We start from the raw sequence: 23,262 nt of genomic DNA on the forward strand, positions 1-23,262 counted from the left end.
TCTACTTTATTGTGAAAGTCTAAGGTAAGAGAAGAGTGAGTTATCCTACATTCCTTTGGGAAAGCAGAGTTCCTTGCCAATCTGCTCTTGTCTATACATTTTGTTGGGGGATTCTGAGGTTGGGGTGCCGGGCTAGGAACTGACCCACTCGTAGCATCTCCAGTCGGGCCATCCAAGCCTGCTTCCCAGGCTCGTGAGCTTGCTCTGCAGCCTGGCTTGCATTTTATGACAGAAGGAAGAGGCCCCCAAACTAGCAGTTTTTGTGCTTGTAGCAAGCCTTCCAACCAGCTTTTGTGGATGATCAAAGGGAGGGGGGCAGATGAGGCTGAGCCAGAGGGGGGAGGGTCTGGGATTCACCCCGGGGGAGGAAGAAGGGGCCATTTGGTGACTATTTTTGTAAACCCCCTGCTAGGCCTTGTGTCTTTGATCCTGAAGGAGTATGGGGGGAGTTAGCCTCTTGGAAATAAGCACCTAAAGCCAATGCCCAGAGGGGCAGCCCTGGTTACCGCTCTTAGTCAGACCAGCCAGTGAGGGCACAACCTTCTTAGGACCAAACTCTCCTCACATCTTGGCTACAGTGAGGTTCTCCTGAGTTCAAGCTTCTCTCTCTCTCCATCACTGGAAGCCATCCTGCATAATGACTCCAGATGAATCCTCCTGATGTCTGTGGACTTCCCTAATGCAGCTGCCTCCTGTTCAGAGCATACAGAAGAGACACACAGCAGCTTCCATAAACAGGCTGGAGTTGGGATGAGGCAGGGAGTCACAGCAGCAAGCTCTGGGAACCCTGGGTTCCCACCTCGTCCCCAAAGTGTCACTGAGAGAATGGGCCCTTGCTCTGCCTGTGGGCTGGGAACCAGCCGCCACCTGGGCTCCTCACCCGAACTTGGCGCTGGGGCACTGGTGGGCCTTCTGCTTCCTGTGGGATCCTGCTGAAAAGCTCATTGGGGCAATTGGCTGCCTCTCCAGCTGCCAACGAGCCTCAGCTCATTTCCTGTTGTTCCCAAGCCCAATTCAACATTGATTACCTACATTTAACTTCTCTGGACCTCAATAATCCTAACATCTCTGAACTTCTTCTAGGTTATAGATATGGGATTTCTCCTGATTAATCAGTGAATATTTACTGAAAACATGGGGTTTGAGGAAATAGGAATACAAAGAGGGGGAGAGCTACTGTCTCTGACCTCAAGGAGTTTACAGTCTTATTGAGGAGATAAGAATATATATGTCATACAACTAAAAAATAATTCTTTATTAGGAATAAGCATTTATATAGCACCTACTATATGCTGAGCACTTTTAATTTCAGAGAGAGTGCCTTAGTAGCTGGTGAGTCTATAAGAAGGGAGAAGAGGAAGAAAAAAAAAAAAAGGCTGAAACCACCTAGCTTGACGTCCTGACTTTACTTCCATTCCAAATAAAATTCCCTGGGGGGGCAAGGATCCCTCCAGGACAAGATTTCTTTTCTTTTTTTTTTTTTTTTTTTGTATAATGGACCCATCTGGTAGTTTGGCTTAGCCTATGGAGCGGCCTCTCAGAATAATCCATTTAAATGTATAAAATAAAATGCATAGGATGAGAAAGTGAAATGTAGTTATTAAAATGTATATTCAAAAAACCCCATTCAGGCACCCCAGATTAAGGAGTTCTGTTTGTCCATTAAGGCTGAGAAGGCAGATGGGTCTGTCCATAGGGGCACATGAATAGCAGAGTTAACTAGCTTGGGCTCCCCGATGAGACTGGGCCTGTAGGACGGAGCCTGAGGCAGCGGCTTCTGACTGGCTGGCCACCTGATGCCCAGACCGAGGCTAAGGAGAGATTCATTTACCCCTTGGGTCTAACTAACATAAATAATGCTGGAAATGTTCTGTATTTCTTTGCAGAGGTTTTATCCAGGGCAAGCACATTGCCCTCATACCACTGGAGCTTCTGCTTAGAAATACTCAAATATTGGGATTTTGGACTAAAATGTACCCTCTTAAAAATGTGTATTGCCATCTTATGTTTGGGTACCATTCTCATTACCCAATGCACCTTTCTCCTTCTGTGGTCCTCCCCGGTCATTCTTTATAAGAAAGAACAAAAGGGAGAAATGGAGAAGAACATTTCAGCAAAAGTAACCAATGGTCTGAAAGTATATGCAGCCTTCCCCCCCACAAAGCAGGGTGCGAGGTACATTATCCAGCTCTTCTGGGGGCCACGTTCACTCGCTGAATTACACCGCATTTGTTCCATTCGGGCTCTGGGCGTCCATCGACCTCCTCCTCGTCCTAGGTTGGGCTTTCTTTGCTAAGACTTCCCATGTTCCCCTGTAGTTTTCATATTCATCATCAGTAATACAGAACTAAGACATATTGTCAAGTAAATGCATGGACCGAAGAACCTGTCGAAAAGTAAATGTGCTGCCAAAGGAGCCGGCTGGTCCTGTGCAGCAAGTCAATACTCATTTTCTCTCCTTAGGAGACTCTGTGGATGCGTATGAGGGAGAATTTTCCCCTTGCCTATAAAATATTAAAAGAAATTTACATATAAGCACATTTCCTGGGCCCCGTCCACTGTTTACACAATCAGACAGAACCCAGGGGTTTCCATGCAAGGCCGAAGGTTCCTTCAGTTCTTGCACTGTTTAGTCAAATAAAAAGCACTTTAGCCTTCAGTGAGCTGTGAAACCTAATGGGCTTGAGTTCTCATTTTTTCTTACAGCACACTTAGCCCAACTTGGGTGGTACCGGACAACCTGACACAGTGACTCACTGAAAAGCTCCACCTACTGTGAAAGGAGTGTGTGTGTGTGAGTGTGTGAGTGTGTGTGTAATTGTGTGTGTGAGTGTGTGTACGTATGTGTATGAGTGTGTGTGTGAGTGTGTGTGTATGTGTGTGATTGTGTGTGTGTGTGTGTGTGCGTGTGTGGAGGGAGAGGATGTCCTCAGACAAGCTATCCCAGAGCTTCCTTTTTTGCCCTGACTGATTTCAGCAGGAACACGTTCATCTCAGGGCATGATCTTGTTGAAGGAACATTGTGTCCCCAGCCCCGAGCGACGTTTAAAGGAAAACTGTGAAGTCTGTCCATTAACTCCGAATTACCTGGATTTCCTAAATGGTTTTTCCCCACCCATTTTAGCCTCTCCAGGAAACCTGGAAGCAGCCACACACTTTCTGACCCGTGCTCCTGCGCGCCTGATAACGTTTTCTTTTTAGGGGATGGGCTCCCATTCTGTGTTCCACTCTCAAATCTGGATTGGGAGGGAGGTGATGGCCGGGAAGGGAGGAAAGAAAGGAAATCTGCACCAAGTCAGGGAAGCCGATGGATTCCCTTTGGGGAACAGACTGTGCCTGGATTTATCACAAGTTTTTTGGAACCAGATGATTTTTTTTGAGGGCACATCTGGCAACATCATAAAAACCCCTGGCCCCCAGCTATAACAGAGGAGTTACTTTTTTAAATCATTTATGAATATTACTTATGTAAGCTCGTTCCAGGCAGCCAGAAAAAGCAAGTGAGGGGGACAAAGAGAAAGATGGAGGGGGCTCCTGTTTGGGAGAGGCCTCTCAGAGCAGGATGTTTGTCTTCTGAAATGAGAAAACTACCAAAAAAAAGTTCAGAGGTGGAAATTAAATTAAGCACAACTCAAGGAATCCATCCAATCATGGGCTTTTTTTAAAGTCATGTTTTTCAGAAAACAAATTCTTTAGCCCAGAAGCAGAGGCTCTCTAGGAAAATGTGTGACACCTGCTGACCTCAACTGGATCTTGGCAGCCAGAAGCCTCCTGCTGGGCTCTAAGGGATGAGCCACAGCAAGATTGGTAAATATTTTACTTTTGCCCTCACTTGAAATTCAAAAATTTTTTTGTTTTGTTAAACTAGGCCATTACTGTTTCACATGTCAGCACCAAAATGAACAAAAGGATGGCTAACACCAGGGAAGACCTTCTCCTCCAGGGACACCGGTAAGTTTTTGAAGGCTTTGGGGGGGGGGGGATGGGATGGAGTGGACAACAAAGAGATTAATGTAGTTAGTGCTCCTTCCTTTTAAAAAGTGAATCCTTTTTGATTCCTTTTGTTGTTGTTGCTTTTACAAGCCAGAAGTTTCCCAAAAGGTCTTCTTTCCCCTCCAGAATACTCCCAGTATGGAATTCTCAATTTGAGAACACTTAAGTGTCTGCTACACTAGGACAATGGGATTGTGTGATCTCTGAATCCTTTAGTTAATTGTTAGATGTGTCCCACTGCTGAATTTTGCTGGAGAAATCTCACCTCTTCCCTATTTAGTACCATCCGTGGGATGCTCTGGAGTCCTCGATAAATGACTCTCATAAATATTTTGCATAGACAGGTGAGTAGAGACACGATTCTGTGGATCAAATTTTGGTATAAATAAAATCAGAACACTTTTCTCATGGCTTTGATGTGTTGCATATATGTTCCTTAACACCCTCAGAATAGCTGTGCTTCCTGCTTGGATTTCCTGTTCACATACTTATTGTTTGTTTGTTATAGAAACAGCAACAATACTTCACACTTGATTTGGTACTTTTTATGGGAAGACATAGCTCATCCCATGACTCAAAATCATTCAAATTTCCTTGGACTGTCCAACAACAGAAAGAGCCTGGATCAAGAGCTCTGATAATAAATTCCAGGTGATGCATGAGAACGAGGAGATGTATAAGCTCCCCAAATGTTGGGGAAGATCCAGCACAGAGACCAAATGTAATAAGGATTCTCTATAACGAAGTCATCCAGATGGATAACATTGTGGTGAATGCATTGGAACCCAGGATGTTGCAAAGCCTCCTGGGTGTGTGATGACTGTAGGGAGCTTGGTCTGTCTTCAGGAAAGACCAGGAGGATGAAGAATATCTAATGGCTTGATGTCAATAAGGATTTGGAGGGATATTGAGTTTTCTCAATATGATGAGAAAGGAAAGGTCTAAAAAAATCAGTGAGGAGCAAAGAATATGCCCCTTTTTTTCCTTTCCCAAGGTGTCAGGAGAGTGGATGTATCTAGATCTGAGAAAGGTAGCCCAGGAGGCAATGTGTTCTATGTGACCTCAGGCAAGTTGACTAATTTACTGAATTTCAGGTGTCTTATCTATGTAATGAGAGGATAGAACTATAGCTTTGGAGATCTTTTCATGCTCTAAATCATGGTCCTATCTGAATGGTTTTGAGTCATGGATTAAATATGTCTTCTCTGTCTATTTGTTGAAAATAATTTGGTTGGGGGAATGTATATTCTCTTTTGAAAGACTTCCAAAGGGTGGTATAATTTTAATTTCTGGATTTGCAAGCAATTATTACACAAAGGGCTCCCTTGACCATAGTCTTTGTTGGCTATAAAATTAATTGACATCCCGGGGAGACAGAAGTCATTTCTATTTGCTTCTATTCCATGTAGTCTGACTGTGTGATAAACCCCTCCTTGAAAAATCCATCTTTTAGAAACTCTTCCCCTCCTTTGCAGAGACATGAGCTCTGATAACATCACAGCAGCAGGTAAATCTGGAAAGATCATCTGCTTTAAGGGCAACTCATGGAAGTTGAAGTCACTTCTGCTTAGTTCACTAACTTGTTGAGATGTTGTATTAAAATATCTCCTACTCTACTGAAACTCATTTTGCTCTTTTTTTGTTCTCAAAGAAGGGCATCCTCCCCTCCCTGTAATAATTTGGCTTCTTCTTCCCCAGATTAATTAAATCTAGTTCCTTTCTCCTTCCTCAGAGGGCTTAGTTCTCTCCTTGGCCACTGCTTTGTTTTTTTTTTTTTTTTTTTTTTTTGGTTTTTTTTTTTAAACCCTCCTTTGAACTCACTTCTGGTCTCTCTTTCCCCTCTGCATTTCAATGTCCTAAATCAGGCACTCAATCATAATCTGGATGGAACCACCTGCAAGGGATGCTAGCCAGAGCTAACAGGACCATTCATGAGTCATATGCTGCTATCCACTTGGGTCAGGAAACTCAGGTTTGAGTCTTGCCTCTGATGCACCGTAGGTGAGCTCAGGCAGCGATCCTAACCTTTTACTTTCCCAAGGAACTCCCGCATAGTGTTGTAATACAAATGCTTGTCTGCACTGGCAGAGAGTTTCCTCAAACACCAGTGAAAGACAGAACTAAGAACTGAGAGCCAGAAGAGCCCTTCCAGCCCCATTAGTCCGACCCCCTCATTTTACAGAGATGAAATATCTAACATCACACAGGTCTGGATTCAAATCCAGGTCGCCTGATTCCTCTTTGCACTATGCTGCTTTGGAAATGCTACGTATCACCTTGTTTGCACAACGACATTGAAAGGTAAAGCCCTACTCTCTGCATTTTACACAGAAGGAAAGCGAACCTGAAAAATATTAAGGCTCACACAGCCAGTAAATCTCAGAGTAGGAGTCAAACCCAGATCTGATGCTGAATTCCTCTTCCATGCTGTTGAGCCATCTGCAGAGCCTTGCAAATAGTACACCTAAAAACAATTTCATTGGAAAAATATTTGTTTTTCTTCCATTTTTGCATTATAATTTTACTATGTGCTCTTGCTACTTTTCCAAGGAGGTATATAAGGAAAAGTGATGGACCTGGGTAGAAGCTGTTTACTATTTATACAACATTGGGCATTTAACCTTTTTAAACCTCAATTTCCTCATCTGTAAAATAAGGGGTTAGCCTGGGTGGCTGCTAAGGTCCTTTCTATGACTAAATCTTATGGTTTATAAGCTATTGTTTTATTATATTTGCTTCTGCTATCAGAGAGAAAAATTTTCTGCCGAACTGGTCCCAGCGATGTGGATGTTCTCTCCTACAATACAGACTGCAGATCATCATCATTCATCCTCCACAATTTTGGTCTGTTTTCCTCAAGTTCTCCTCTGAAGGGGCCTCCCAATGGGCTATCTTGCTCTCTCCTAACATTGCCAGAAGACTAGTGGAATGTTCTGGCCTAAGGATCTACCTAAGCAAGCTTGGAACCTAACGGAAACAAATATAAAAAAGGGGAAAACAAATTTCTAGAGGGCCTGATTCCTCTTAAAGTGATTTTGATCTTTCCCTTTCTGCCCTACTTCAGCAAACATGGGTTCTGGTCATCATTTGAACTCGCAGCCTAGAATCCCTCTCCTGACCAATAATCAGGCACTCTCATATATTGAGGACAGCCAGGTGGTGCAGGAGATAAAGCACTGGGCCTGAAATCAGGAAGAGCTGAATTTAAATCCATCCTCAAACACTTGCCAGATGGATGACCCTGCGCAATTCATTTAACTCTTTTGGTCTCAAGTTTCCTCATCTGTAAAATGATCTGGAGAAAGAAATGGCAAACTGCTCCAGTGTCTTTGCCAAAGATGAGGTCCCAAAGAGTCGGACATGACCCAAATGATTGAACAAAGGAACTCATACAGTGGGTTCATTTATTTTTCTTGTTGCTGTTTAAATTTTTCATGCTTGTATCTTGCCTTCTCAGTAAGACTGTAAGCTTCTTGAGGGCAAGAATTAGATTTTCTATTTCTTTTTATCCCCCACTGCACCTAACACAATATCTTCCCCTTAGTAGGCTTTATGTAATTATTTGTTGTTGTTGCCTTCTTATGGGTCTTGCATACATAGGCTCCTTCTTCTTATTTGTGTCTTAGAGCTTGAATTATTCACAGATTCACAGTCAACTTGGGGTTCACTCTGACCCTCCCCTCCACTATACCTTTTATTGTGCAAGGTAGGAACTGATGGCATTTGTCCTGCAAATGTCAACACTGCACTTGATGTAGTGAAAGAATCTATACTTTTCTGCCCTATTTACTGAATTTTCAATGAAAAAAATAACAAAGCCATAAAGAAAGTGTACAGATTTAATATATGTCCTTGATTCTAGAGCAGGGAGCAAGAACCACAGATCAAAAAGATGACCTCTTAGCAGCTACTGTAAATGAGAAAAGAGGGGAGCGGTAAAGCAACCCCAAAGCCTCGATACAGATCCAAGCTTCTGCTGCTATTATAAGTCAGTTGTGCAAGAGATATAGAATTAAATTCAACATGAACTACTCCAACTTTTAGCCAGCAGACTGGGATGCTGACTAGACTTTTCATACCTCTCTCTTGTCATGTCCTTCTTCCCTTTCAGATGCATGACTGAAGTATTCAAAGTTCATTCATGCTCCTCCTTGCTACCTTGAGGATCTCTGAAGTCAGTATCTCATGAAATCTTCCTCTTCCCCATCCCTTGGGGTAGAGTCCAGATTTTTAAAAATTCCTTACCCCCTTTCTTTTAAAATAAACCTTCTCTATTGTCTAATTATTATGACCAAATGGGCTGGCGAACAGATGAGAAAATGAATCTCTTTACAAGAGGGAGGGATTATATGGAAGGAATATTCTATATGTGATCTGATAAATCACTTGGTTTAACTGAACTGTTTTCCCCTCAAAGGAAGACTTGCTGGTTACAGGAGTGGGGAAGAGCCCAATGGAAATCCGTGAAATATAGAAACAAAAGGAAGCCAAATTAAAGCAAATAAACCCTTTTCGAGCTCCCCTTTCCAAGGATAACTTTTGTAAAGCACAGATTCATCCTGTGGCATCATAATAGGACCTAGGAATAAACACTATGACAAAGACGCAGGTCGCTTCACAGTCCTAAAGTCAGAGGTTCACATTCTACCTTTCACATATGCCATATGGGTGTGATCCTGGGCAAATCATTTAACCTTTCATTGCTCCAGCCAGAAAGGTCAAACTGCCAGAACCAAATTAACACGTAACTGGGCAATGTTTTACAAAATTAAAAAAAAATACAGTACAACAAAGATAATGTTAGTTGGTGGTTTTCTAGGTCAGTGAGCTGGTTTCCAAAGCTAACTGGTGCAGAGAAGGTACTCTGAACTCCATTGGGAGAGAGAGGGATTTTCACCAATAAAATCAGATTGACAGTGTATTAGTTGATTAGTGGTATTAATTAATGGGTAAATGCAATATCTCTATAACATATACATTTCAAAAGGAGGATCAATATGGTATCCATCCAATAAGACATTTACGCAGCAAAAATGGTATATAGGGGTTTCATGATCCACCTCCACCCCCTCCACTCTTGCCTATATGACAGGCCATTCAGATTTTGCTGTGCCTCAAAGCCTGCTGGGAATTTCAGTCATTTCAGATTTTCCCCTTTTATTCTTAGAGATGTATCAAATTATATCCCTCAAAGAGCTGGAGACTCAGTGTGTTTATCTGTAGCTGAATAATGAAAGTAATTGAGAAGACTTGAGGGAAAGTCCAACTATTGGGAAAACCTCTTACTTGAGTTGCATGTAAAAGACCCAGAAGGCTTGTGGAGAGGACTCCTGGGTAATGTGAGCATTGGGATTAAAGGAGTGAAAGAACATTTCTTGAAAAGGGTGGAATCCACCATGCAAAATATATTACAAATCATATTGTAACTTGCTAAAAATAATACAGAATGAGGCACGTTATCATTCCTCCACAGACAGATGTTTGTACAGATGTTCTATTTCTAAACACTGCCATAATGAAGTAATTTTCCCTTCTTCATTTTTAGAGGAAAAATTCCTTTATGAAAGAAAATTCCTACTATCTCTATCAAAATATCTGCCAGTTAAACGAATATGTGAAAACCGTTCAAAATAGTTCTAAAATCTTCTTTCCCTCCTACAACTGAATTCTTTTAAAAGTTATTCTCAAATCTCAAAGACCAATTATTACTTTTTTTTTAAATGAAAAACATATTTTATATTCTCTCAGAAATTAAGCTGGGCCTTCACAGCTATATATTTCTGTTTTGGATTATTTTTTTTGGCTTGAATTTTTTTCCCTTTCACATATAAGTCTATGGGGAAGTGAAGCAGACTAGACAGAACAGGTTGGGGGACCTGAATCATAGTCACCGGGGAATCCTTTGTCTGGAAAATGACTTTCAACTTGGTAAAGACATTGTTGTTTAAATGGGTTAACAGTAACCATTTCCAACCTCTTTATCTCATTCTACGTCCTCTGCCCAAACTGGGAATTCTCCATGACAGTGTCTTCAAGTTCCTGCCTCCATATCTCTACCCACATTATTATTATTCCCTGTGTCTTTAATACCTCCCCTTATTCTCTTCATCACCAATTGCTTTTCTAAACAACTTTTAAAACCTAACTCAAATGTCACCTCACTCTAACGCCCTAAGTCAGTGTCTTTTTGTCCCACTGAATTCACAAAGTAATTTGTTTTAATGAATTCCCTTTTTCTGTTATTTTGCATTCTCTATGATGGAGAGTTGAGTGAATAGTGGATGTGAGCAGCCTTAACAAGAGAATATGCAGGTGCAGTGATGTGAAGGATGTTCTCTGAGTATCCAGGGACTTGGAAAAAGAGTGGTCCAGTCCTGTGAGGAAACAAGGCATGGCCCATGGAGAGAAAGGGAAAGAATAGGAGAACCTGCTTTGCAGAGATTATCTTATTTTATCCTCATGACAACCATGAGAAGTAGGTGCTCTTATTGTCCCCTTATTGCAGTTGAGAAAAGTGAGACAGACAGAGGTTCCTTAACTTGCCCAGGATCACACAGCTACTAAGTGCCATCACCTAAGCTAAGTCTTCCATCAATAATATATGTGTATTAGGGAAGCCCAGGGACACAGCCACTAAGGGAAATTTACAGGAAGCACCAACACTTCTGTCCCCACTTTGCTTCAGGTGGTCCCATCAGTGATAAGGATGCTTGCCAGTCCATCCCGCTCCATCTTGGTCATCTCTGGTCCATGTCTTCCTGAAAGCTTGTTGTAAGAGGTCCACTTCTTCCTTTCTCCTTACACTGTGAGGAGGTCATCGGGATTCCTCCCTCCTGCTCTAGTACCAGCCTTTCTCTCCTCTTGTATCATCATTCCTTGATACCATCTGTTCTTTGCTCATTAATTGTGAGTTGTACCTCCTCTGACTCGCCACGTGTCTTCCTGTTGGCCTCTGGGAGATGCTCATATTTAGTCCTACAGAGGCAATGGTGTTCCAGATTAACTGCCAACAGCAGCGCTGGTAAATAAAATGTCTCTATTGCAAAGATGGGACTTGGTTTCCACAGGTAAAGTCAAATCCAGAACTTATTTGTGCCAGGCGCTCTGTTAAAATTCAGAATAACAGAAGCAGAAAGACTGTCTCGAGTTCTCTGAGATCCCTGGAAACTCGTACATACAAAAGGAGGAAGGTCACAGTTAAGATGGTGGTGGAGAGAAGGTACCATCAGAAAGCCTGGGAGGCATAAAAGCCCTTCAGCCCCAACAGCTGGGAAAGGAAGTCGAGGTTTGCTTTTCTTGTTCTCTATACAGGTGACTCCCCAATCTCTCTGCCCCCGCTTAATTTCTCTCTTGAACTCCAGATGAACCTGTCCAACGGCCAGCTGGCTATCTCACTGATTCCATATTATCTTCTCCAACTCAATGGGTCCAAATCACATCTCATTAACTCCACCTCCTCCTTCTCTCGCCCTTTACACTTCCTTAATTCTGTTGAGAGCTCCACTATCCCTCTAGTTACCATGGCTTACAACCTCATCCTTGGTTATTTTTTCCCTTCAGGACTCTTACAGCCAATCAGTCGCCATGTCTTATCAACCCCACCTCATATTTCTTCCCTCTTCTCCATTCCCATAGCCCTATTTCACATCTTCATCACTTCATGTCTGGATTATTGCAATGACCTCTTAATTACCTTGCTTCTAATTCCTTCCCTCTCCAAAATGTTCTCTACATGTCTGCCAAAATAAGATTTGCAAGATGTAAGTTTGGTCATATCATTCTCCCGCTCAAAGCATGTCAGTAGCTTCTTATTGTTCTGAAAATAAAATACAAAGCCTGTCCTTCCCCATCCAAGTTTTAGGCACCTCATATTTCTTCCTTTCACGTCTTCTTTGTTCTACTTATACTGAGCTACTGGGTATTCTCCAACTTGGGCATTTCACCTCATCTCGGTGACTTTGTTAGTCTCCTTCCTGGGCTCAAATTGGACTCCCTCCTCTTGGCTTCTTGTTGTTTAATCATTCTTCCTTTATATCTGACTGTTCATGACCCCATTTGGGGTTTTCTTGGCAAATATAGTGAAATTGTTTGCTATTTTCTTTGGAAACTGAGGCACACGTGGTTAAGGGACTTACCCAGGATCACATGGCTAGTACGTGTCTGAAGCCGGATTTGAACTCAGGAAGATTCATCTTGCCAACTCCAAGCTTGGGTGCTCTATCTATTATGGTACCTAACTGGTTCAGATTAATTTAAAAAAGAAGCTACAAATAGTTTCTTAATTTCCCTCGGCACTCTCAAATGTGAGGGCTTCTCAGTGAAGCCCTTTATTCTCTCCCAACTCCCCAGGGAGCAGACGCCTAGCATCCGGGCTGATCCAGTACAAAAGTTGTTAAGTCCCCCACTCAGTCAACAGCATCCTTCCCTTCTTCTTCCACCCTGTTCCCCAAGAATCAATTGATTAGAATTAAACTCGCTTGGAGATAAGGATCTTTACAAGTCAAATTCACATTCCTTCTTTGATTTCTTTGTTGGCTGGCATCCTTGAGTTTCTGGTTTTGTTTTGAGGAAGATGAAACAGAGGAAAATCTTGTAATTATCTCCCAAAGGTCAGAGCAGAAGTCAGGGATTCTGCGAACATGACTACACGTGCCTGCATGTTGAGAAAGTTTCCATGGGCTGATGGAAAATTCTGCCTCACCCCACTCATGCTTGTCAATGACGGTTTCAAAACAATTGAATTTAACTAAAAACTAAGAAGATAGGAAAGACGGAAGGAAATAAGCTTTAGAAAGAGCCTACTATGTGCTAGCTACAGTGCTTTACAAACATCTCTCGTCTGATCCTCACAACAACCCTGGCAAGTACGTGCTGTTATTGTCCCTGTTTGGGGCCATATTTGAATTCAGCTCTTCCTGACTCCAGGTCCAATGCTCTGTCCATCTAGCTAGTTATATGTGGACTGCAATGGAGGTTTCAGAACAGATTTCCCCTATCAACAAAACCACAGATCTTTGATATACTAACTTCACCAGCAGTAAATCAACTTTTATTTACATGAAAAAAATGAATACTGAAAAGTGTCCTTTAATTAGAGGGTTAGTTATCTGAACAATCACACTCTCTCCCACGGAAGATGGTCTTTCTGGACGGTTAACCTGGAGCAGGTTTCTCAGATGCTCCATGTAGAATTAGTAAAAGCTGACTGGTGACTGGAGGATGCTTCAAAGAAAGGGATTCTATTCAGTTACTAAAAAACAAATCCTCTCTCGGTCGCAGAATACAGACTAAGTAGAAATGAAGGGAGCTCCGGGCAGGAGCAATGTCATCCATGTTGCCACATCCAAAACATTATATCTAACATTAATATTTTTTAAAATTAAAAAAAATTGTGGAGTCAGAAAGTTTTGTGAGTTGTCCATCAATCACAACAGCTTTGAGGAAACAATCTGAAGACTGAAATCTGCCTGCAATGGTAGAACTGGGTCTGATTCAGGGTGCAAGGCAGGAGTCCTATAGGATGGCTAGGAAGCCCCCTCCCCTTCCTTCTTTTATGCACCTCATAGCCTTTGTACAAGCTGCTGCCCTCTGTCCCACCCCACATTTGGAATATTCTGCTCTACCTATGTCTCTTGAGCAGACACTTGCCTTGGAATCAGGTTGATTCAGATCTTGTCATGTATATTAGTTGTTTTGCCCCAGACAACCTGATTTTTCTCACCCTCCATTTCCTGATCTATGAAATGATAATGCAGGATCTGCCAAACTAGGTCATTGTGAAGATCAAAAGAGATCATTTATATGGACGGATTGGCCATCATTAAAACATCATATACCATCATCATTGTTTTTATCATCCCATTCTTCCCATTTTTTGAAAACAGTGTCATTTAGAAATGATGTGAGGACAAATCAATAATCTGCCATCATTCCTTTAATTTTGTGCAGGCAATTGTGTAGATGGTTAAAATAATTGCTTTTATGAGAATATCCAGGTGCATGCTCATCTTATGTCAGAAGGCAGTCACTAAACATTTATGGAGTTCCTACAACGTCAGGCACCGGGTTAAGCACTAGTGATACAAAGAAAGCCTGCCTGAAAGCATCTTCAGTACATCAGGAGAAAATAGGAAAGTAGGGATGACCTGTCCCTCATCCTGATTTTATATGGTTTTAATTTCTTCTTTTTGGTCTCTATAGATCTAGAGTTTTTTGAGAGTTTTTGAGAGCTTTTTGTTCCATGAAGCAGGAGATTGAGCATGAGGATGGCTATATCTATTAAAGATGTTGTTCTTGAATTTTTGTGGCTTGGTGTTGGTTATGGGAAACAGTTCTGCCCCTGTGGATGTTTTGAGTTTCACTATAAGTTACTTGTTGAAACCTGAAGTATAATTCTGGATTCTGGATTCACATCGTGGGCATCTCTAATCTCAGTTTACAAAGCAAAGTGAATTTCTCATGCTGATTCTTGCCACCTGATTGCATCTTTCCAGCTATGGCATAGATTCTCAATTTTTGTATCTTGCAGTTTCTACTATTTTATTACTTGATCCATACTGATCCATCAGATAGTGGACTTTCTTTAATTACTAGGGCACTGACCTGATGGTGAAACATTCTCATAAATCTTCCTACTTTTATAAACAAATCTCCAAAATTCATTAATTTATTTCACGTGGCTAAAATCCACATAGTTTTGGTTTAGTTCATGCTGTTACACATGCTAGTTATTGTTACTCCTAGTCTGGGATCAGCAGATTCTAGAATTAGAAAGGGAATGGACATTAAGAGTTATTTAGTACAACCCCTTCATTTTACAGCTCTTGGAACATAGGTCTAGAGTTGGCAGGGATCACAGAGGCCACAAATACTTCCTTTTACAGATGAGGAAACTGAGGTTCAGTGATAAAAAGATGGCAGAGCTGGTCCTCCGACTCAAAGTCCAACATTCTTTCCACTATGCCTACCAATGGGGTGGAGGAAGAGAGAGAGAGGGAAGAGAGAAGCAGGTATTTATTAAGTACCTACTTTGTGGCAGGCACTATGCTAGGTGATTTACAATTATTATGTCATTCCATTCTCACAACAACCTACTAGGAATTGGTATTTTACATTTATTTACATTTATATTACATATATATTACTTTAATATTTCCATTTTACCGTTGAAAAAACTAAGGCATGTAACTAATACCCATCTGAGACAGATCTTCCTGACATCAGACTCTCCACTGGGCCATCTGCAATGGGTAGAAACTTCAATCATGAGCAGAGCACAGAGTAATAACCTAATAATTAATTAATCATTATTAAGGTTATAATTATAACCTTATCCCAAGTGCTTTTATACGATGAAAGCTTCCAGGGAGCCTTGTCCAAACTCCAGCCATTAGTTGCCCATGGGCCTGCTGTGCCCTCCTCCCTAACACTTGCAGACCACCACCGAATAGTGCCAATTCCACTCCCGCCCCTCTCTCAGCAGTCCCTTTCTCTCCTCTAGCTTCAACACCTCCTGCTTAAACTAGGACAGGAACCTCCAACTATAACCAACTCCCAGCTTTCCACTCTCCCCCTTCTCCTATCTATCCTCCACATGGCTGTCAAAGGACCCACCCAAGTCTGGCTGTGTTGAGTCCTGCTTGAGAGCCTTTTCTATATTCCTATGACTCCCTCAGAATCTCCCAATGAAAGAACCAGGAGCAATAGGTGGCTCTTGAAGAAAGGGAAATTTATCCAAATCCGAGGAAAACATGGTTAATTAATAGACCTTTCCACAGAGGAGATGGCTGGCTCTCTCTCTGGGCAAAAGCTGGATAAACACTCCCCAGGTGTGCCGTTCGAGACTAGACAGCCTCCAAGGTCCAATCCATCTCTCTGAATCCATGAAGTCACATTTTCTAAAGAGATTCCAGCAAAGGAAACCCATGTATTAATCCTCATTCCTTTTCTCTTTGCTTGCATGTCTAAGTATCCAAACTCCCTTTCAACCGAAAAGCGCCTCCAATGCATTAAACCCTCCAATGCATTAAAAATTTAAAGACTTTTCCTTTCCAGGAGCAGAGTTCCTGAGCTGAATCTTACCTTTTGGAAATGTACTTAACTTGATAAAATTGAACAATAATCTTTTTGTTTCTAATTCAGAGTCACATCATCTCCATCCCATGAGTGTTAGCCCAATGCTACTTAAGAGTGCACAACTCTCCATTAAAAGTATTCTAAAAACTACAGATTACACTCAACTAGAGCCTGGGGAAATTACTGGGACATTAAGATGAGGACATAAAGGTTCCTTTAGATTTGGGTAAGAGGAACATTGGAGCAATAAATGTCATTCACCATCTCCAGATAGGCCTCTTACATAACCCAGATGTGATTCCAGACGTAGTCAAGACCACCTCGCATCCATTTCAAAATGAGCTAATATTTCAAACCATCTTTAAAAGTGGGCTGCATTTTGTTAAACAAACATTCGGATATTTCTAATGGAGTGAAATAGGGAAAGTGTGCCAGGAGAGGGAAGAGCTAAATTCTAATTCTGCTTGGCTACTTATTTATTGTCTCTTTGCCTGGGGCAAGCCCTGTACTTCCAGGTCTATTTAAAAAATACTTTACATTTTTAAAATGAGGGAGGAGAATTAAATGACTTTTCAATTCTCTCCCAGTGTGTTATCTAAGACCAGATGAAAGAGGCAAATAGTCACCATGAAATCGATTCTGCTCATTCCCCAAAGGAATTTTCTCCAATTTCCTTTTCCTCATTTTCATTTGGAAAATAATAGAATCAAGATTGGAGAAGAAGCATGGTTTAGTGGATAGAGAACTAGTTTCTGATTCAGAAAGGCCTTGATTTAAGTCACACCTCCCTGAGATCCTGCTCAAGGCGTATTATTTTGTTAGTGCTCCAGAAAGACTTGAAGGTGCCAATTTACATTGACAGAGTTTTCCTTCAGTGGATATTTTCCTCCCTAATAAAATCACAATTCCAGAACCAAAAAAGGTGCTATGTAGCCATAGCTATGAGCTGTCACTCATTGAATGGCAACCTTATTAGAGATGCTTGAACAATGGCATAGTAGGAGTCCCTGCCCACAAGCATGTCAGAGAGAAGATGACAAAAAAAGAGACTGGGGTGGGTCTGTGGGTATTACTGGATGCATTTGGGTTGTCTGAGGTGGTCAGAAGTGATTAAGGGCAGGGCCTTCTCCCCTGGTCCTTAATTCCCTGACAAAGAATGCCAACTTAATAGCACATTCTAATTTATTTATTTATTTTGTTGCTGTTGAACATTTTACTTATTTTTTTCCTAAAGCTTTTGCTTTTCAAAACATATGCATGGATAATTTGACAACATTGACCTTTGCATAGCCTTGTGTTTCAGATTTTCTCCTCCTTCCCCCAACCCCCTCCCCGAGATGGTAAGAAATTCAATATGTGTTAAATATGTTAAACTATAAGCACATTCTAATTCAGAGAAGCTGGGGAATGAGTCTCTACTTAAAGAAGATTGGAGGAAATGATTCTCCCAGTATCTTTTTTCTCAAGGTCTATGGCCTTATGCAACTATGGCCATCAATGAACTTGGATAAGAAAAGGCTTAGCTGTGAGAATAATTTTATGTTCTGCCACATAAAACTCTAAAGCTTAACAAAGTCTCTAGAATGCTGCATTTTTTTTAAAGTGAATACTCTATCTGATAAGATGAGGGCACTTTCTGGATTTTAACCAAGACAGAAAAAGAAAAAAAAAACAATCCTTATATTGAGAGGCTGGAATTCAACCAAGACTCCTTTGAAAAAGAACCCCAAAGCCAAAAAATATATAATCATACTTTCCAGTTTCTAAAATCCTATAAAAAAGCACATGTGGTACTGTAGTATAGAAACATTAGCACTAGGAGACGTGTAAACAGAGGCAGACCCAGGGACACTTAACTTTTGCAAAGAGCACGGAGCATAAAACACTGAGTGTTCCCTTGTATGTTCTATAACTAACTCTCCCCATTGGAAGCTGTAATTCAGTGCAATGAAGCATCCCTCTCTCCTCAGGATGAGGCTGGCCAGAGCTCCAGAAAGGCCTTCCAGCTTGACAGTTCTAGGCCATATTTCCCTTAACAAGGCAGAAGAGGAGAGGGGCAGTAATCTCAAAAACGGTCAACTTGGTTAATACTTTATAATTTTAAAGTTCTATGTTGGCCATGAAAATTAGTTGAAAACGTATTTTCTTCTTTTGTTGGAAAGATAAGATACAATGGGTATGGGATGTTGCATAAAATGGGAGACATGATTGTGTTAGTCTGAGTTAATTAATTTTCTTTGGGGTAGGGGGAGATGCAGAGATGACTATAAATACAAAATATAAATGAAAGAACTCATTACCTCCAACGATAGCCCATCATATTCTTGTATACCTCTAATTAGAAAAAAGTTTTCTTTTCCATTAAGTCTAAATTTCTTTCATTGCAACTTCTCAATCTAGCTCTTCCTTGCAGGGCCAGAGGGAACATGTCTAATCTTTCTTATGTAAAAGATACCTTATTTTAGATACTTCAAGACAACTACCACGTCCCTACTCTTCTTGGCTAAACATCTTGAATCCTTTCAATGGATCCATATATCACAGGAACGTAAGAGCCTTCATTATTCTGAGCGATACATAAAATGTGAGCTCTGACCCAGAGAACTGATGTTTTGTATATGCTTGTTCTATGTTTACTTTTGTGTGCACATGCTGTCTTGCCCAATAGAATGTAAGCTTCTTGAGGGCTGGGATTTTCTCATTTTTGTTTTTGTATTCCCAGTTTATAGCAAGTACCTGTTACATAGTAGGAGAAGATAAAAGGAAAAGGATGATCAAGAAGGGTGGTGGACAGTGGCAGTAGAAGTAGTAGTGATAATAATACTAATGGCACTAGTACTAGTAGTGGGGAGAGTGGTACTAGTAGTAATAATAATAGTGGCAGTGGTAGGATGGAAGTAGTAGTAATAATAATACTAATGGCACTAGTACTAGTAGTGGGAGAGTGGTACTAGTAGTAATAATAATAGTGGCAGTGGTAGGATGGAAGTAGTAGTAATAATAATACTAATGGCACTAGTACTAGTAGTGGGAGAGTGGTACTAGTAGTAATAATAATAGTGGCAGTGGTAGTATGGAAGTAGTAGTGATAATAATACTAATGGCACTAGTACTAGTAATAGGGAGAGTGGTACTAATAGTAATAATAATAGTGGCAGTGGTAGTATGGAAGTAGTAGTGATAATAATACTAATGGCATTAGTACTAGTAGTGGGGAGAGTGGTACTAGTAGTAATAATAATAGTGGCAGTGGTAGTATGGAAGTAGTAGTGATAATAATACTAATGGCACTAGTACTAGTAGTGGGGAGAGTAGTAGTAGTAGTAATAATAATAGTGGCAGTAGTAGCAGTAGAAGCAGCAGCAGCAACAGTAATAGTAATAAGGATAATAAGTTCTTTTTAAAATAATTACCACTTATATAGAGCTTAAAATTCACAGAGCACTGTACAAAGGTTATCTCATTGATTCTTACAAATACCCTGTGAAGTAGGAAATTAGGAAACTGAAGCAACCAGAGGGAAGTGACCTGCCCAGGATCCCACAGCCAGTAAGTGTCTGAGCTGGGATCTGACTCCAAGACCAGTAAATGCATTATCCACTAAGTCACTTGGTGCTATAGAGTAGTCACTTAAAGGCCTAATGATTGAATGGTTATAACTAAGAAATCATGAGTTATGAGAGAGTGTGGGCTATGTAGAGACATAGGATCCTGCGCCCATTGGCCTGTGGGCAGTCATTACCTCCGTTTTGTTTTTTTCTTGTAATTATTTTTTCCACAGGCTGGGAGCATCCATGGCCATGTTGTCTTCTGGCCCCAGTAAGAATAATTGGTCTGTGTAGACTTGTCCTAAGCCAAAGCTCCTAAAACTGTGGGTAACGACCCCACCTAGGTTCTTGTAACTGGATGTGGAGGTTGAGAACTTGGGATTTATTATCACTAAATGTTTGATTTGTATACTTAGATATCTAAGGTTGCACAAAAATTTCTTGGGTGAGAAGGGGGGGAGCGGAAAAAGCTTAAGAAGCCCTGTTTTACACCATCAAAAGTGGCACCCCAAGGATGGGGCTAACTGATTATCTGGCAGCTACTTACATGTGGGGGAACCCTAACCTCCTGCAGGGATTCCAGCACATCCCCCAGTGGATGTCTCCACAAGCAGCTGGTGCTTGAAGGGCCTTCAGGTCTGTCTCCCTCCCCACGACCTTCGTCTGATTCAAGCCCGACAGACGTTTTCAGTCAAGCAAGGCTTTTATGAGGTGCTCTCACTACAGGATCCCTGGTTTTGGATGGAACAGCAAACTCTGAACTCTGGAAATCCTTCACAACTTTATTCTCTGCCGGGAGATTCCCTTCTTGTACCATTCCCAGCAGGGTCCTTCCAGGGGATCTTTAAAAAACTGAAACCTGTGAAAGCAATCACTCCTTCCTCACCTGCAAATGATCAGCCATCATATTATACCGGGGTATGTACCGTATCTGGTGGGGCTTTCTAAAGCCACAGAGCAGAAAGCAACCAGACCTTGGGAAAACTGGATTTTTCCACATCCATGGAAAAACTTCGTGTCCTTACTCCTGGCTGGTACTGCGCTCTAACCCTCTATCTCAAGGTCCACCCATAATATCTTGGAGGGAGCTCAGGAAAGGGTTTGGAATTGGCTATTTACAATCCAATGTGAACTGGGGGGACGTGGGTATTGTCTCAGGGCTATTCACATTTTTAGCCTCAAGCTTGATTGTGAAATAAAAACATTTGTTCCCTTCTAAGGAATTTCAGAAGAATTTCACGTATCAGCAAGGAGGAGGGAAAGGCATTTTTTTTCACCAGCACTTGACCTTGGAATCACACTACTCAGGGGCCCCAGTCCTGACCTAAACCCATCATTGGCCCGTTCTTTTACTGCTCCTCTTTGCATTGCTTCATCAATTAATGTTCCTTTTAAAAGTGGTAGCCAGGGCTGCAAGCTGTCTGCTTGTAAAAGCGTCAAAAGCCCAACTTGATGGTTACTCACTTGTTAGTCAGCACCTGGTAGACCTTAAAGGGGAAGGGAAGGGGCTCACGCCCCAACAAATGGAAAGAGAGTGTATTGGAAAGAGGAAGCAGGTGGGGCTGCCTTTGACGAGCTGTTCATGACCCCCAGATTCTCCGGGAGAAAAATCCTATTTTGGGAAGATCAGTCTTCTTCTGGGATGCTGTTTGGTGATGAATCATGGAATTTTACCATCTCTAAAGATCTGAAAGTGAAGATCACCAAAAGGCCACAGACAGGTGCATGGTGGGTACAAGAAGGCTGAAACATATTCCAAAAAGGGAATTAGGAAGAGTGGGGGAAATCAAGAATGTCATTAAAAATGTACGAGTAAAGAAGAAAATAGGTTCTTCATGCAATAACAATGGTGGAGAACCAGGAAGGAGCAAGGGCCCTGTGGAGATGCTCCTTGAAATGCATCCTGAAGATGCCGTAAGGAAGAACCTAATAAGGTGCTTGAAAAATCCATCGCATATTCCCAAATGAACTTATGGGAGGGCATGGGGATGGGTCTATGAACAGGTAGGCAGGCATGGGTTGTTATCTGTATCACTGGGAGGATCGGCTACATCTTGGAGGCCACCGATTTCTATGGGGTATTTGGAGTTTTAACATTGGATGTGGTACTTGGTCTCACTATTGAGCCAATAAAATGCAGTTACAGAAAAAAGGTTGTCTTTTAGTATATGAAATTTAGATTTATGAGGAATGGCTTGTTGACCTCATTTCCATGTCATCTAAATTTGAGATTTAAGTGATAGGATTATTGTTATTTTTTGTTTTGTTTACCTGCTTGAAGTCAAGATGAGCCCTGAGGAATTCTTGCTTCTGCAATGAAGGACCAAAGCTTCAGAAATAATAATAGTCAGGCTGTTATAGTTCTTATTTATACGGTGCTTTGTAAAGTAAAAGAAGGTTGGATAATATAATTATGTCACCATTTACAGATAAGGAAAATGAGTTCTAAGAAACTAAGAAAGGATGCTTTTTTGTAGTGGCCAGAAATTGGAAACTGAGTGGCTGCCCATCACTTGGAGAATGGCTGAATAAGGTATGGTACATGAATGTTTTGTAATATTATTATTCTGTGGGAAATGATCAGGAAGATGATTTTAGAGAAGCCTGGAGAGACTTACAGTAACTGATGTAAAGTGAAATGAGCAGAACAAGGAGACCACTGTACATGGCAGCAACAAGATTATACGATGATCAATTCTGATGGCCATGGCCCTTTTCAACAAAGAGATGCTTCAGGCCAGTTCCAATGATCTTGTGATGGAGACAGTCATCTACACCCAGAGGGAGGACTGTGGGAACTGAGTGTGGATCACAGCATAGTTTATTTTGACTTTTTTTTTTGTTGTTTGCTTGCATTTTGTTTTCTTTCTCATTTTTCTTCCTTCTTGATCTGATTTTTCTCTATAAATAAGAATCACATATATTGGATTTAACGTATATATAATAGACTACCTGCCATCTAGGGAAAGGGGTGGCAGGAAGGATGGGAAAATTTGGAACACAAGGTTTTGCAAAGGGTCAATGTTGAAAAATTACCCATTCATATATTTTGTAAATAAAAAGCTTTAATAAAAAAAGAAAGGATGCTTATGCTCCACCAAAGCATCATTGGGAGGTTGAGGGTCAATAGCTGGAAAAATGTGGTGGGAGTGGGGTGAAGAATGACTGAAATCTCTCCTAGAGAAACCATCACATTATTTGTGTATTACTGCATCTCCCAGAAGCATCTACGTGGCACAGTGATAGAACGTTGGTCCTGGAGTCAGGAAGTCCTGAGTTCAAATGTAACTGCAGACACTTACTAGCTGTGGGACCCTGGCAGTTACCCAGTCTCTGTTTGCCTTGATTTCATTATCTATAAAATGGGGATTATGACATCTTGTGAGGATCAAATGAGATAATAATTGTACAATACTTAGCATAGTACCAAGACATAGCATAGTCTTGTGTACTTTCCACACAAATACCATCTTTTCTTCCATTCCCATTCCCCCAAACTATGCTTATGCTAATTGAAAATAATTACTAGTGCCACCTATGCAAAATGTCATGGAAAGTCTCAGAATTTTAGTGCCAGATGAGACCTTCCAGATCATCTACACCAGCTCCCTGATTTCAGGCAGGAAGAAGTCAAGCAGGTGGAAGA

At 41.2% G+C, this 23,262-nt stretch overlaps 1 protein-coding gene across 2 annotated transcripts in view; it reads right to left on the reverse strand.

Annotated features, from left to right (window-relative positions):
• Positions 1 to 23,262, reverse strand: part of RARB (retinoic acid receptor beta) — a 713,488-nt gene that overhangs the window by 326,592 nt on the left and 363,634 nt on the right. The gene's annotated exons all lie outside the window — the stretch shown is intronic.

The sequence above is a fragment of the Sminthopsis crassicaudata genome, chromosome 5 (genome assembly GCF_048593235.1).
Source record: "Sminthopsis crassicaudata isolate SCR6 chromosome 5, ASM4859323v1, whole genome shotgun sequence".
Classification (NCBI taxonomy): domain Eukaryota; kingdom Metazoa; phylum Chordata; class Mammalia; order Dasyuromorphia; family Dasyuridae; genus Sminthopsis; species Sminthopsis crassicaudata.